Genomic DNA, 15,985 nt, shown 5'->3' on the forward strand with positions numbered 1-15,985 from the left:
TAATAATTCATTCTGCTGTGTCAAATGCTGCCCTAAAATCAATTAAGGCAGCAGACTGTTGTTACCCCTGACTGACATACTTTGTAATTATATGGTTCAAGACAAAGTCAACAGTGGATCAACTTTATCTAAAACCTACTTATTCTTCTGCAAGGATGCACTTGTCATCTACCCACTCTCAACTCTACTCAAGAGGACCTTAGCATTTATGTTACCCACAATATGTATTAGCCCAATGGATAATAATTGCTAGGTTATATTTGATTCCATTTTATGTATTGAAAATAATATTGTGATCTTCCACCAAATTGGATAGGTCAGATATTATTATACATTATTTATATATTATATATACTGTATATAAATCAACCTGCTAATAGAAAGCCCCCAAAATTGGGACTATTATTATTTTTTGAATAACTCAACTGGTAGAATATTCTCTCCAGGAGCTCTATTGCTCTTCAACCCTTCTATAATAAATTTCATCATGAATATCTTACAGTAAAAAAAATAGTTAACATGTTGGCTAATATGCTTGTAATTTTTTGTAAATAAAATGGTTATATAATGCAAATGGTCACTATGAATCCATAAGACATATACTGTATATTTTAACAACAATAGTAAGATAGTCCATTAAGACTTTTGTCATGAATCTGGGATTTGTTCACTTTGAAAATATTTGGCTGATATAGAAATATGATGTTCCCATCAATGCTGCACCTTCCTATTACACAGAAGACCCTTTGATTGGACACAGATCATCTCCTCACCTACACAAGTGTGCAGCATAAAATTCCCAAAGCATAAAAGATGACCAGGTCTCTTTGGATTCTTGCTCCATCCCAACTGAATGTCCCAATCTGTAGTCACAACACCTAAAATGGCCATAGTAAAAAAAAACCTCTTGAATTCCATGGAGAACATATTGTTGTATCAACCGCATATCCACTCCATTGACTTTACCAGACAGAGAAACAAATACACAAACCTGTGGAACTTTGTAGGTGCCTACTAGTGTTGACATCTGAATTGAGGTGTCCCTGGCACCTACATCAAGAAGAGCCAAAAGGTTGTCCTTCCTTCCACAGCTGTAATTAGGAACATTGGCTTCTCCAGTAGAGAGCATGTCCAGCAAGGCTTCTGAAGTGCCAAGGGTGTCAGCATAGTTGTCATGGATGTTGTAGCCAAGAGTGAGATTGTGTCTGAGATGGGTATTCTTGTTTACCACTTGAATGGCAAAAATGAATACTAGGATATCCCACTTATTAGTAGATAAAACACTGTGAAATAATGTTGATGTTATCATATCACCACCAGCAAAAGCAACAATTCTTACTCAGTCTTAAGCCTATGTTGATTCAAAATATTTAGCAAGTTATAGTAATCATTTAGGTTTTATGAATGTTGAAAAGGTGGAGTGGATATTCTCCTACCTTAACCCTCTACCAGGGTTAAGAATCACAAATACACTGTTTTTGTACCAGTACTAATTTCATCTACTCATTCAAATTCCTTGAATAATTAAAATGGAACCATAACAGAAAGAAGATGTTTCATAAGTGACGCAGAAGAGCAACCTTAAAAACAAGTCATCCTTATATTAGTATCCAGTGTTGAATTTTAATTCACATTTATAAAAATGTGAAAATGGGCTGGGTAGAGGAACTGTTTGATGAACTCAAGATTGGATGGCGAGAAGAAAATAATGTGGAGTTATTTCAGGGGTTTTTTTCTGCATGATCTCTGCTTTTGTGTCTCTTCCAGAAAAATATGGCAAAAACGGGAAATCAAAATGACTCAGGAAATTAGACAGGTTCTGCAATGTAGGAATACATGAAATAGGACAAGGAGCAGATTTTTAGAAGTGCAAATAGAGAGAATGAAATTCTGTCACACTGAAAGACTTACGAGTGAGACTCGCTAGCAGGATCCATGTTGAAAGGCAATATTGTGTGCAATATTTTTGTTGCTGTGCTCACTATACTAAGGAGATGGTCTCCTGGGCTGTAATAGCTCCATGGCTTTTTTCCTTCTTGATGTGCCAAATTCAGCGGACACTTCATTCTAAGCTTCCCATATACTGGCTGGGGCACCAGCAGCATCAGAAGCAGGTAGTCCATCATATGTACAGCTGAATCAGTCCCCTTCCTGTTTCTAAAGAAGAACAAGGAGAGTTAGAATTCAAAGCAGTTCCCCAAGATGGAAATGGTGGTGGCTTTTCTGATTAATATAGAGACAAATCAAGAGAAAATTCACCTAGGAATGGAGGAAAAGGTATATTCAAAAGCATAGCCCTTCCTGTCTCAAAATGTATACCAAACAGAGCATTTGTGAAGCATTTATCCTTTTCTGATGCAAAATCACTTCCATGTTACCCCACTCTGATGTTTACATCAAAGACCCTCATGGGAGAAGTAGCAGAAATGTTCTGAAAGATTATGGTGATGGTAATTACTGTGAGTAGCAACTTTACCTCTGGGGAGCCAGAAATTCTCCCAGGGCTTCATGTGCAGAGCGTTGCTAGAGAAAAGCATGTTAGTGAAAAGTCACAGATACACCCCTGGGGGCACTGCTAAATAGTGGTTGTTGTCAGGACATGTCCAGAAAGTGATGCTGGAGGAAGATAGCCCAACAGTCTGCTATGTTTCAATATGCTATCTTGTCTCAGAGACTGCTTGGGAAGGTCACTCAGAACTATGAAGTGTAGTGTCACTCTAGTTTAATGAAATGTAACTCTAGTGCTGCTTGTCTTCTTATGACAAGGAAGCAGTCAAAACCCTTGAACCCTGCCTAATATTTTCAGAAAAGGACCCATTTGAATTTTTTCTTTTCTATTTATTTTCCATACAGTACGTTAATCATAAATTGGAACTGACTTGAAAATTGCTTGTGCCTGAAGTGACATTTCATTCCCCAATTCATCTAGAAGCATTCATTTTTGGATGAGAGCTGATAAAGAGACAGGAAAGTGGTAGCTTGTGGTTTATATCTTTAGATAAAAAGAAAGAAAGACACAGAGCAGATTGAAATTTTTATTTTTCTTCCTTGACACTCTTCATGTAGTCTTCCCATATTGATGGAAACACACTGAGAACCTTTATAGTTTGAAGTGTGTGTGTGTGTTTGGCTGTGAGATTTGCAGCCGAGGTGGCCCTTATTATAGTTGTGTGGATGCATCTGGTATGGTGGGACCCTTTTGGCATTCCTGTCTCTCAGGTTATTGGTGAACACCATGCCTGGAGGTAAAGTTGGGACTCCCTGTGTCCTAGTTTATCTGGATCAATTGTTGAGGGATTATGTTTCATATCTGGAGGGGGGATTGATAAATATACACTTTGGCTCAGAAGGAAGAACTGGGGATTTGAATGAGAGTGAGGAGTATAGGAGTATTGGCAGGTCCATCCTGTTGGCGAGGAACAGAGGATGGCCCATTTTTGAGATATGAGTTCCACAACGTGATCTCTCTAGATGGCTTCTACTTTCAGTGCCTCCCTACCAGATCCTTGATGGTTCTAGACTCTGGTTGTTGTTTTTGAATGTCAGGTTGATGTGGAAGAAGGCTGTTCTCATCCATGATGTTTTCTGCATTTCTCACTGCAGCCCAGCTGTGCACAGTGGGGAGGAAGCCCCTTCTTGGTCAGAAACGTGGCCATCTGGTTTCTGGATTTGTCTCAGGCAAGACCCGAGAGAGGGAAGAATGGGTGGCTGTTGTCTTCCATGGTTTGTTACAGGCTCTCTGGAAGCTGCATCTAGACCTGTTTTTGACCTCAGGGTGACTATGAGAACAAGAGGGAGTCCAGCTATTCTAGGACAAGAAGCAATGGGTGGAAACAAATCTAGGAGAGAAGCAACTTAGAACTAAGGAGAAATTTCCTGAGAGTTAGAACAATTAATCAGTGGAACAATTGCCTCCAGAGGTTGTGAAGGCTCCAACACTGGAAGTTTTTAAGATGTTGGATAATCATTTGTCCAAAGTGGTGTAGGGTTTCCTGCCTAAGCAGGGGGTTGGATTAGAAGACCTTCAAGGTCCCTTCCAACTCTGTTATTCTAAGGGGTTCTGGAAGGCCTGGGTAGGGGGGCTGCAGGAGGTCTGCATCCCTTCCTGGCATGGGCAGGGAGGCTGCCCTGGAGGAGACAAAGACAGCAGTGGCCTCTTAACCAATCCAATATGTGTACAAACTCTGCTCTGAGGGAGGAGTTCTCTTTGCACCGACGGTAATTCAGTGACATTTGTTTATAGCACCCCAGTTGGTCCTTAAGGTCTGTCCTTTTCTTCCACTAAGCTCTATTTCTGCAGCTATAAATCTGTCCTACTCATTTGATTATATTAACTTAGACTTAAATTGGAGTGTTATATACAAGATGACTCCATTAGTCTTTTTTAGACCAGTGGATATGAATTCCTCCTCTAGTTATTTATTAGGTATTCCTTATCTTAAAAGAGCTGAAGAAGCTTCCTGGATGAGAAGCAAAATGCTTTCAAAGAAAAAGAAAAGAAGAAAGTACAATTGCCTCTTGAGAAAACCATGACTGGGATAACCATGACTGGATGACTAAGAAACACTATAGATATATTCTTTATCTTGTATCTTAATTTCTGTTTCTTACAGCCAAATTATATTGAGATTCAATTTTCTCAGCTAATGAAATATTTTTTTCCACTCTCATCCAATATGTATATGTGTATGTGTGTGTATGTATGTGTGTATGTATGTGTATATATGTGTATGTATGTGTGTATGTATGTGTATGTATGTGTGTGTATGTATGTATGTATGTATATGTGTATATGTGTATATGTGCATATGTGCATATGTGCATATGTGCATATGTGCATATGTGCATATATATATATATGTGTGTGTGTGTGTGTGTGTGTGTGTGTGTGTGTGTGTGGAAAAGATGGGAAATAAAGTTTCATTTCAAGCACGAAGGAATTTTAAAATCACCTCCAATTTAGGATTAATATATGGAGATCTCATAGATTAGAAAATCTGAAACAAGAGTTACTCTTAACATTAGGCAGAGTTCAAGGGTGCAGATGATGTTAGAAGAAAGAAAGCACTAGAGTTAAGTGTCAACAACCTAGACTGGCACCAAACTCCATAGCTCCAGGTGATCTTCCCCAGCAATATCTGGAGACCATATTTCACAATTGAGGACAGCAGAAGTCAGTTCCCTGGATGTTGAAGTATGTTCCTCAAGCATCACTTTGTGGAGACGTCTTAACAGGAAGGATAGCATATCACTGTAGAATAGAGTCCCCATGGGATGACCCTATCTGTGACATTTCCCTTTCTCCAGCAAGTCATCTGTACATGGAAGGTGTTCAGAAGCCCCGAGGACAAATTATCACTCACAATAATGATTATGATACTGGTCCTTGTGATCTCTGCTCCTACTTCTCCAGTGACTGCCTATGATGTAAACATGAGACAGAAGCAACATAGAAGGGACCTTGCATCAGAAAAAGATAAAAGCCTCTATTTGTGCTGAATGGTTTACCCAAGATTTAGGATAGGCAGAGGCTGTGTTTGTGAATGTACTTTCTCTTCTTTCCAGATGAAGCTTGGTTTGCCTCTGTTTGAATAAGGAAAGCCATGGCATATTCCATGTTAATTGAGTGCTTCTAAATTCTTCTAACTATTTTTCAGAAACAGGAAAGGGATTGAGTCAGTCTCATGAATTATGAACCTCCTGCTTCTGCTTTCGATGCTGCCGATATCCCAGTTAGTCTCTGAGAAACTCAGAATGAAGTGCACCCTGAACTTGGACCACCAGAGTGGAAAAAGACCATGGAGCTTCTATAGGCGAGGAGACCATCACATTAGCATAATCATCAGTAAATCAACAATACTACATGAAATCCTCAATTTCAATAGGACTCCTTACATGGCTCACAAGTAAGTCATTCAGTGTGATGGAGTTGTATTCCCTCCATCTGCAGTTGTAACATTCTCATTCTTTTCTTCATATTCTACTTACTCCTAAATTGCAGGAATTGTCCAATTTCTTGAATCGTTCTGATTTATATGAGTTCCTTTTTGTATTATTTTCTGGAAGAGACAAAAAAATGCAAAGACAGGGCATAAAATTACCTGAAAGAAGTCCATATTCTTTTCCTCTCCTTGTATAATCTTAAAATTATAAGGTGAATAATGACTTTTGTTTAAAGTAGTGATTGTTGTACTTTCCCTTGATCAGCTCATTTGCATTTTTTGTAACCACTCAGTGATATTTAATGCCTGATCCTTATAGAACTAGAAGATGTCTTGTTTTTAGAATGACATTGCTGAGTCAGTTATGAAATACCTGCTTCCTTTTATGATGGTTCTACTTTAAGGGTTGACGTATTTTGCAGACTGGGTACTGGGCTGATGAAAATTAGTACTGTTACAAATAATGGACATTTTGTGATTCTTAACTCTCATGAAGAACGATATCCATTCCATTTTCTCAACATTCACTAGACTAGAGACTATCATTTGCATCTAATTTTGACTGAATATTTGCTCAATAGTCCATCTTACTAGGCATTCTCATTGAAAAGTTGACTGACCTGAATTTCCCTCCCCTCACTTGTGAATGGATCAAAGACTTCCTGACGGATCGTCCACAAACAGTAAGGGTTGGGTCCTTTACATCTTTCAAGCTGAAGCTCAGCACAGGCTCCCCTCAGGGCTGTGTGCTCAGCCCATACCTGTACTCGCTGTATACATATGACTGCATATCCTCTGATCCATCCAATATCATAATAAAGTTTGCAGATGACACAACTGTGCTGGGTCTAATAACTGGAGGGGATGAATCAGCATACAGGGAAGAAGTGCAGAAAATATCTGCATGGTGCTCAAGAAACAACTTATATCTAAATACTAGTAACACAAAGGAGATGGTGCTAGATTTCTGAAAGCACAGAGAGGAACCTGCCCCGCTGTATATCGAGGGGGGCTGTGTTGAGAGGGTTTCCTCTTTTAAATTCTTGGGAGTGCTTATTAATCAAGATCTCACATGGAAAAGCAACATGTCTCTGGCGATTGGAAAGGCCCAACAGAGACTTCATTTCCTTAGACTCCTGCGAAAAAATCAGGCGGAACAACGGCTGATGACCTCTTTCTATCAGTCCACCATAGAAAGTGTCCTCACATATTGTATTACAGTATGGTATACTGATTTAACAGCTGCAGACAGGAAGGCACTACAGAGAGTGATCAATTCGGCACAAGAAACCATTGGTTGCCCTCTGACACCACTGGATGATATTGCCAGATCTCGCTGCTTTAGCAGAGTAAGGAAAATACTCAGAGATGATTCACACCTTGGTCAATGTCTCTTTGTACTTCTACCATCAGGCAGAAGACATCAAAGCATAGCCAGCCGAACAGACAGGTTTAAAGATAGTTTCTATCCTTGGGCTGTGAGACTTTTAAATGCAACCACAATCACTCCATGCACACACTAGTTTTTTTTTCTGTCTTTTTTTTGTTTCTGTTATAATTTTGCACCAGTAAAGTTAAAACCAATTTCGCTGCATTTAAGTACAATGACAATAAATATTATACTTATACTTATAGTCATGTGTTGACAAAGAGGATGAAATCGATAAAAGGTACTACTATTATTGCTGTTGATCCTGCTGATATTAACTGGAGTATTTTTTCACATTAGTGAACCTTATGCTACCTTAGGAATAAAACCCTTTGTTTTCACCATTGAAATGGTCAACAAGAATATCCAGCTCCTGCACAATCTCACCCTTGGCTACAACATCCATGATAATTATTTGATCACCTTTGGCACTTCAGATGCCTTGCTGGACATGCTCTCCACTGGAAAGGCCAATGTTCCTAATTACAGCTGTGGAAGAAAGGACAACCTTTTGGCTCTTCTTGATGCAGCTGACAGGGCGATCTCAATCCAGATGTCAACATTAGTAGGCACATACAAAATCCCACAGGTTTGTGTGTTTGTTGCTCTATCTGGTAAGGTACGTGAGGTGGAAGTGGGGGTGTGATAGATCGAACCATATCTTCTGCTTGGACTTCAAGAACTGTTTTTCACTATGGACATTGTAAGTGTCATGGCTGGGGATTGGGATACATATTAATATGGGAGCATCGTTCAAAACAGATGTATCCTCTCATGACACCATCCTCATTGCTTTGATGGCTACTGCTGCATACCTGTGATGGTGAGAAGACACTATGTGCAATCAAAAGGTCTTCTGCTGGAAAGCTACATTTTGTACATTATGCTAAAACATATGATGATATTTTCAATGCTGAACAAATCCCATATTCATGATAGAAAACCCAATCTTAAATACTGTTGATTGTGTGTGTATGTGTATATATGTGTATACATACATACATACATACATACATACATACATACATACATACATATATATATATATATATATATATATATATATATATATATATATATATATATGGTGGCTTTGTTTATTCGTTTATTTATTTATTTATTTATTTATTTATTTATTTATTTATTTATTTATTTATTTATTTATTTATTTATTTATTTATTTATTTATTTATTTATTTATTTATTTATTTATTTTTTATATTTGATGCTTCTAGACCGCCCCCTCTCCCAAAAGGGACTCGGGGCGGTGTACAGACCATACAGAATATAACAAAATACAATAAAAAAGTTAAATATGTACAGTTGACATGGAGGAGGTTAAAATGCAATTAAAAGAACTGTACAAAGCTAATATAAATATGAGTTTAAACCCCTAAAATAGACACAGTAAATTAAAAAACCCCTAAAATAACCAGATATAATACATTTGCCAGGAGGGACAGTTGTAATTATGCCAGGCCTGCTAATCGGAACAGGTGGGTCTTCAACTTTTGCCGGAAGGAGCGGAGGTCAGAAGTGGTTCTAATGTCGGGGGGGGAGGTCATTCCAGAGGGTTGGGCCCATCACAGAGAAGGCCCTACTCCTTGGTGTCGCCCGTTGGCATTGCCTAGTGGACGGCACCAGTAGAAGTCCCTCCCTGTGTGAGCGAATTGGCCGCAGGGATGTATGTGGGAGGATGCGATCCCGCAAGTAACTAGGTCCCGTGCCATGGAGCGCTTTAAAGATGGTAATCAGCACCTTGAAACGCACCCGGAAAACCACAGGCAGCCAGTGCAGCTCGCGCAGGAGAGGTGTTACGTGGGAGTACCTCGTACTCCCCATCACAGCCCGCGCGGCTGCGTTCTGAACTAACTGCAGTCTCTGGGCGCGTCCCAAGGGCAGCCCCATGTAGAGAGCATTGCAGTAATCCAGGCGGGACGTCACCAGCGCATGAGTGACCGTGCGTAGGGCATCCCGGTCCAGTAGGGGGCGCAATTGGCGCACCAGGCGAACCTGGTGGAACGCCCCCCTCACCACGGCTGCCACATGGTCATTCATTGACAGCCGGGCATCAAGGAGGACGCCCAAATTGCGCGCCCGTTCCACAGGGGGCAATTGTTCGCCCCCTGTGGCCAGCGATGGAATCAGCTGGCTGAACCGAGGTGCCGGTAGCCACAGCCACTCAGTCTTGGAGGGGTTGAGTTTAAGTCTGTTGTCCCCCATCCAGACCCCGACGGCCTCCAAACACCGGGACATCACTTCGACAGCCTCGTTGGGGTGGTTAGGGGTTGAAATATACAGCTGAGTATCATCAGCGTAGAGGTGATACTCAACCCCAAAACCACGGATGATCTCACCCAGCGGCTTCACATATGTGTTGAACAGGAGAGGCGAGAGGACCGACCCCTGTGGCACTCCACAAGTGAGTGGCCTCGGGGTCGACCTCTGTCCCCCTGTCAACACACATTGCCTCCGGTCGGAGAGGTAGGAGCCGAACCACCGCAAAACGGTACCTCCGACTCCTATCCCCTCCAACCGGCGCAATAGGATACCATGGTCGATGGTATCAAAAGCCGCCGAGAGGTCTAATAGGACCAGGATAGAGGAACAACCTCTATCTCTGGCCCTCCAGAGATCATCAACCAACGCGACCAAGGCTGTCTCTGTGCTGTGCCCGGGTCGGAAGCCGGACTGGCGTGAGTCTAGATACTCGGATTCGTCAAGGTGTCGTGGAAACTGCTGCGCCACCACATTCTCAACAACCTTCGCTAGAAATGGAAGGTTGGAGACTGGACGATAATTAGCTAGCTCCATTGGGTCGAGTGAAGGCCTCTTAAGTAAGGGCCTCACCACCGCCTCCTTCAAGGCGGTTGGTAAGGATCCCTCACCCAATGAGGCATTCACCAGGCCCAGAAGCCAGCCTCGGGTCACCTCCCAAGATGCCAGTACCAACCAGGAGGGACACGGGTCCATTAAACATGTGGTGGGTCGCAGCCGTCCACGCAACCTATCTAAATCCTCGGGGGCAACAGAATCAAACTCCTTCCAGGATGGTCTCACAAGACTCGCTGTTGGCGGCCCGTCCGGTCCACTGAGGGGGGCCCATCCGCTCTGGATCTGAGCGACTTTATCCTGCAGATATTCCCCAAACTCCTCTGCTCTGCCCTGCAAGGGTGCCCCCTGCGTCCTCTGTGACAAGAGGGAGTGGGTCACCCTAAACAGGGTGGCAGGGCGGTTATCCGCAGACGCAATAAGAGCGGCACAATATCTACGTTTGGCCGCCCTTAATGCCACAAGGTAGGTCCGTAAGTAGGCTCTTACCTGTGTTCGATCAGATTCGGAGCATGAGGACCTCCACCTGCTCTCTAGACGTCTCCTATGGTGCTTCATCACCCTCAGCTCCTCGGTATACCAAGGAGCCCGGGTGGGTCGCTGCCGCAGGAGAGGTCGCAAAGGCACAACCCGGTCCACGGCCCCAGCCGCCGCCCTATTCCAGGAGGCCGCTAGGTCCTCTGACCGAGCGCAGGTCAGGGCTACAGGTAATGGCCCAAGCTCCGTCTGGAACCTATCCGGCTCCATCAGGTGCTTGGGGCGGTACCAGCTTGGACCATCTGGTCCCGCCTCCTCGGAATACACCTTTGTTGTATTCGGGTCTTTTCCCGTGTAGGATTGAGATTGTCTTGGCAACGTTTCGGCAAGATTTCACTTGTGTTCTGTGATGTGTGCATTTATTCTCCTGTTTGTTTGTCCTATATATGTTGCCGGGCAGATTTTGCATGGTATTTCATAGACTCCTTGGTTTTCTAGCTGGATTTTGCCTGGGGTTTCTTAAGATGTTGGCTATTTTTTGGAAAATGCATGCATCACAGAACACAAGAACGCAGTAAGAAAAAAAGAAAAAAACTTCCTCCCTTTTCCAGCACCTTAAAGCTACAGGACATTAAATCAACTTTGAAGGAGCCAGGTTAATCTCCAAAACAGAATACCTCAACAAGAGAATAATTATGGAAGCCATCGAAATGGAGAAACACCTCCACAACATGAATAAATGTGATGATAACTCCCGCCTACCAAACATCTGGAAACCAACCCTAGTCAACAAATGAACACCACCCACCACCCAGGCTGTTACAATACAAAACAACAATGCACACACAGCCAGTAGCAATCAGCACCAATCTACCAATCAGGATACAACAACACAACCAATCATTCCACTCACTGAAACAAAGCCAGCACCCCATCCCCTCCCACCAAGATTAAAGAAAGACGGCAGCTCCGATCGCATTTTAAGCCTAGCCGACAGCAGCCTGAAGATGGCAAGTGAGATCTTGCTGAAACATTGCCAAGACAATCTCAATCCTACACGGGAAAAGACCCGAATACAACAAAACCAGCATACCTACACCTGTGAAAATCTACGAAAACACACACACACACACACACACACACACACACACAGAGTCATTGGGATCACCATCATTATTTAACTACTTTATTCTAGAAATTACAAGCATGCTAGCCAACATGTGGACTATGTTTTACCCTAATGTGTGCATGATCAAATTCAACATAAAATGCTTGAAGACCAATAGAGCTTCTGGAGAGAACTTTCTACCAGTTGAACTATTTAAAAAAGTCAAAATTTGTGGGTCCCTCTATTGGCTGGTTTACATGTATTACTATTATTATACCCATTACTACTGTAGTATGTTTTTTACATATATTTGTTAATTGGTTAGCAAAGAGTTCATCCATTTCTTCTGCTTGGTTGGGGGTCCTGCGATATATGCCTATAACAATGTCAATGGTGTTTTTTTTTTCATTTTATATTGACACATATGGATTTTAGAAGATTTTCATTTTTGATTTTATGGATTTCTGTAAAGATGTGATTGTCATTTGTAGATAATGCAACTCCACCTCCTCTTTTATTAGGTCTGTTTCTTTTGAATAATTTGTATCCTTCTATCAGTACATTCCAGTCATGAGTTTCATCCCATCAAGTTTGAATAATGGCAACTATATCATATCTGTATCCATGTACTTTTCTTGTTATATCTAAAAGATGGGGAGGGAGGGAATAGGATAAATGAGTGTGGAAGTGGAATCTATCAACCATCTCCAAAGTGACACTCCCCAAGCCAACTAGCCAAGCCAGGTTTTCAGGTTCTTGCAAAAGGACAGGAAGATGGGATCCAACCTCACTCCATGGGACAAGATGTTCCAAAGAGCAGGAACAATGGCAGAGAAGTCTCTTCTCCTAGACCCCACCTGCTGAATTTCCTGATCAACAGGATTCACTGCTTGCCTCCTCTGTCAGTACTGATCAGGAGTGGGATTCACTTACCTTCCCTACCAGTTCTCAAATGTGAGCATGAATGTGCACATGTGCACTTGCTCGCTTTGCTTGCACGGGCCACATCTGTGCATGTCTTCTGCGCATGTGCACTGCCTTTTGCGCATGTGCAGTGCTCATGCATTACGTCGGGGTGGGTGCCTGGAGCCTCTCATTGTTGCCACTACCAGTTCGCCCAAACCAGAGAGAATGCCACCTCTGGTACAGATGTTGTGGGCCAATCCCATTGAAATGTAGAGGTTCCTCAGTTTTTAGGCAGACTTTTGACTGATCAAACACATTCGGCATGTAGTCCTTGATGGAACCTTTGGATTACACAACTGGCAAATTATATGAGGGCCTAGGATCTCCCTCTTCCAACTCTCTGTTACAACTGGAGAAGAAGGTAGAAAGCATATTGGACACAAAGAATCAGGCGTCTAGAAGCAGAGAAAGATGTAGCAATCTTCAAAAATTAAATAAAAGATGGCCTTCATTGGAACAATATACTAACATTTTTATTATTATTATTACTACTCTGTTGCTTTGTATGTACACTGAGACACCAGACAAAAATTCCTTGTGTCTCTAATCAGTCCTAAATAAAGTATTCATTCCTCTGCATACATGAATCTTATTGTGATAAATTGTAGGGGTGATAGAGAAATGTGATTTGCCTTTTTAGAAAAAAACTTTTTAAATATGTATTTTTTATTTATTTCTTCTAGTCCATGTTTATATACCATCTTGTTAATATTCTGTGTTTATATTTTAAACAATGCCTAATCAACAAACTATTCTGACAAGTTTATCAGGGCAAAGTTGGATTTATTAAAACCTCACTTTTGGTCCTTGATCTGACCCCAAATATAAATATAACACAGAATTCTTCATTGCTTTTCCAGATTAGGGACAGAATTGCTTCAGAGGTTATGAGTGATAAAAGCAAATTCCCTTTTTTCCATCGGATGCTCCCCAAAGAAGGGTTTCAGTACCCAGCAATTGTCAAACTGCTTCTTCATTTCAGATGGACCTTGATTGGTCTCCTTGCTTCAGACACAGAGGAGGGAGAGAATTTCCTGATTACTTTTCCTCCTTTGGTTTTGAGGAATGGAATTTGTGTTGTTATATCACAACAAATATTACTAAGAAAATATACTGAATCCCTTATGGATGCCATCTCTAAGTGGAGACAAGTCAATGTCTTTGTTATCTTTGTAGAACATATTATTGCTGCCAGCATGTTTCATTCTTTACAAGTATCACTTCAAGGTTTTTCAAGTTCCATTGAAGGGAAAGTCTGGATCACCACAACTTTGGGAAAATGTTTAATGTTTCATCATGGACTGATTAAATACATTCATAGTATTTGGAACTTTGATTTTCTGCAAAATATAAAGCCACAATATGGTGTTTTTCAATCCTATCCCCCTCTAGACCACCAGTTTGAACCTCAGAATTTTCACTGTTCTTTTTCAAAGCATGTCTTTTCTGTCAAGGGCCGGAGAAGATGCACCCAAAAAGGTCCAGTGAAGACCCAAAAGAAAAAGGACATTGACTCTCTTTACCTTATCTTTATGACTCTGGCCCATGCCTTGAAAGCTGTGTATTCAGCCAGCTCCTGGAGGAGATGGAAGGAGGTCCACAGGACATTGGGTGTTCCAAGGCTACAGCCATGGCAGGTATGGAGTCGAACAAGGATCCAACAAATTGTGTTCCTTTGTAGAAAAAATACATAGGAGAAGGAGGAGAACCATATCATGCTCCTAGTGTTACAAAAGGGCAACACATCTGTTGCTTGGGGAATAATTTACCAAGGAACTGGCACCAGTTATATTTTGATATTAAACACAGCTAATTTTTAAAAGATGTCTGTATTTTTATGAATAATTCTGTATGTATGATTTGTAATTAACATCGAAGATTTTTACTTTTATAAACTTGAAGGAGAACTTGAGCATTTTCCCAGTTTATTTAGTTTATTTAGCACCCCTGTCAAGGTGCTAGATTTTTTGGCATGGGGACTTGATATTTTTAGAAAAAGAAAAAGTGTTTAAGAATTGTTATACAAATCTTAAACAAAATAATATTTTACCAACACTACCGTTAATGACAATATATGTTTTATTTGGAAAATTTATGTTGCTGCCTACTCGCAGCAACTCAAGACAGCTTACAGCTTATGAAAACACAGTATAAAAGAAATAAAAATGATAAAAATGACAAAATAATAACCCCATCCTCCTACCCTAATAACAACAGACACATACCAGCCATTTTATGGGCTCCATCCACCTCTGGAAGAATGATAAAGGATGAATTATTGTTCATAACTACCTATTTTTATGAGATTAAAAATATTTTAAAAATAGTTTTTATTTAGTTTAATTACCATACCATCCAAAACTTTTTGCTGAAATGAAATTATATCACTACTATTCCTATAATCTATTAAGGAAGTGTAATGATATATGAGAATAACCTTTGGGGAAAGGCAGAAAATAACCTGCCCGGGGAATGATCAGATAAACTCAGAAAGGATCCTCCCTAACTTTTCAGGATAAAAAAAATGAATTAGTGGGATATTTGTACTTTTAGACTTACAAGATTCTATTAATAGCACTCCAATAAACTAGAAATAGCTCATGTGGTCATATTTCCTGTCTGGTCTACCTGGCAACAGATTAATTAGATGTCAGCCTCTGTATCGCTATTGCTTTTGGCTGGGGGGGGGGGAAGCATGGTATTTGGGAAGGGAAGTTTTAAGTACAGGAGAGAGTTTTGTTCTCATCATCTACTGCACATGCTGGAGAAAGTGGAGGAGCCCACCAAGGCCAACTGTCCTGCATACCAACCTGATGATGTTTTTTGAAGATGGATCCCACTTGACACCTGAGGGATTTTCACATTGGACAAGGGATGGGGTTACCAAGGGGAGGGGGTTGGGTTATACATTGATATCAGTGATTACGCACGCTTTTGCCTCAGATCTTGCTTTGCTTAGCTGCTATCTTTTCATAATCAGTAAAAGTACTCTTAATTCTGAAACATGGAGTTAAGTGTTTTCTTGGTTATTGATGGAGGTTGCCGTGACAATAGGAAACTTTCATCTTTAAAAAAATCCATGCTTCCTTAAAAACATCCATGCTTCCATCCTAATCATACTCTTGTTTTCAAGGAATTTATGAATAATCTCCTTTTTTGTTGTTGTTTAATTTGCTTGATACCTGCTCTAGAATGTTTCGTATAATTTTCTTGAATTTTCTTTGTTCACTT

Source organism: Natrix helvetica, assembly GCF_964273705.1.
Source record: "Natrix helvetica genome assembly, chromosome: 1".
NCBI classification, from domain to species: domain Eukaryota; kingdom Metazoa; phylum Chordata; class Lepidosauria; order Squamata; family Natricidae; genus Natrix; species Natrix helvetica.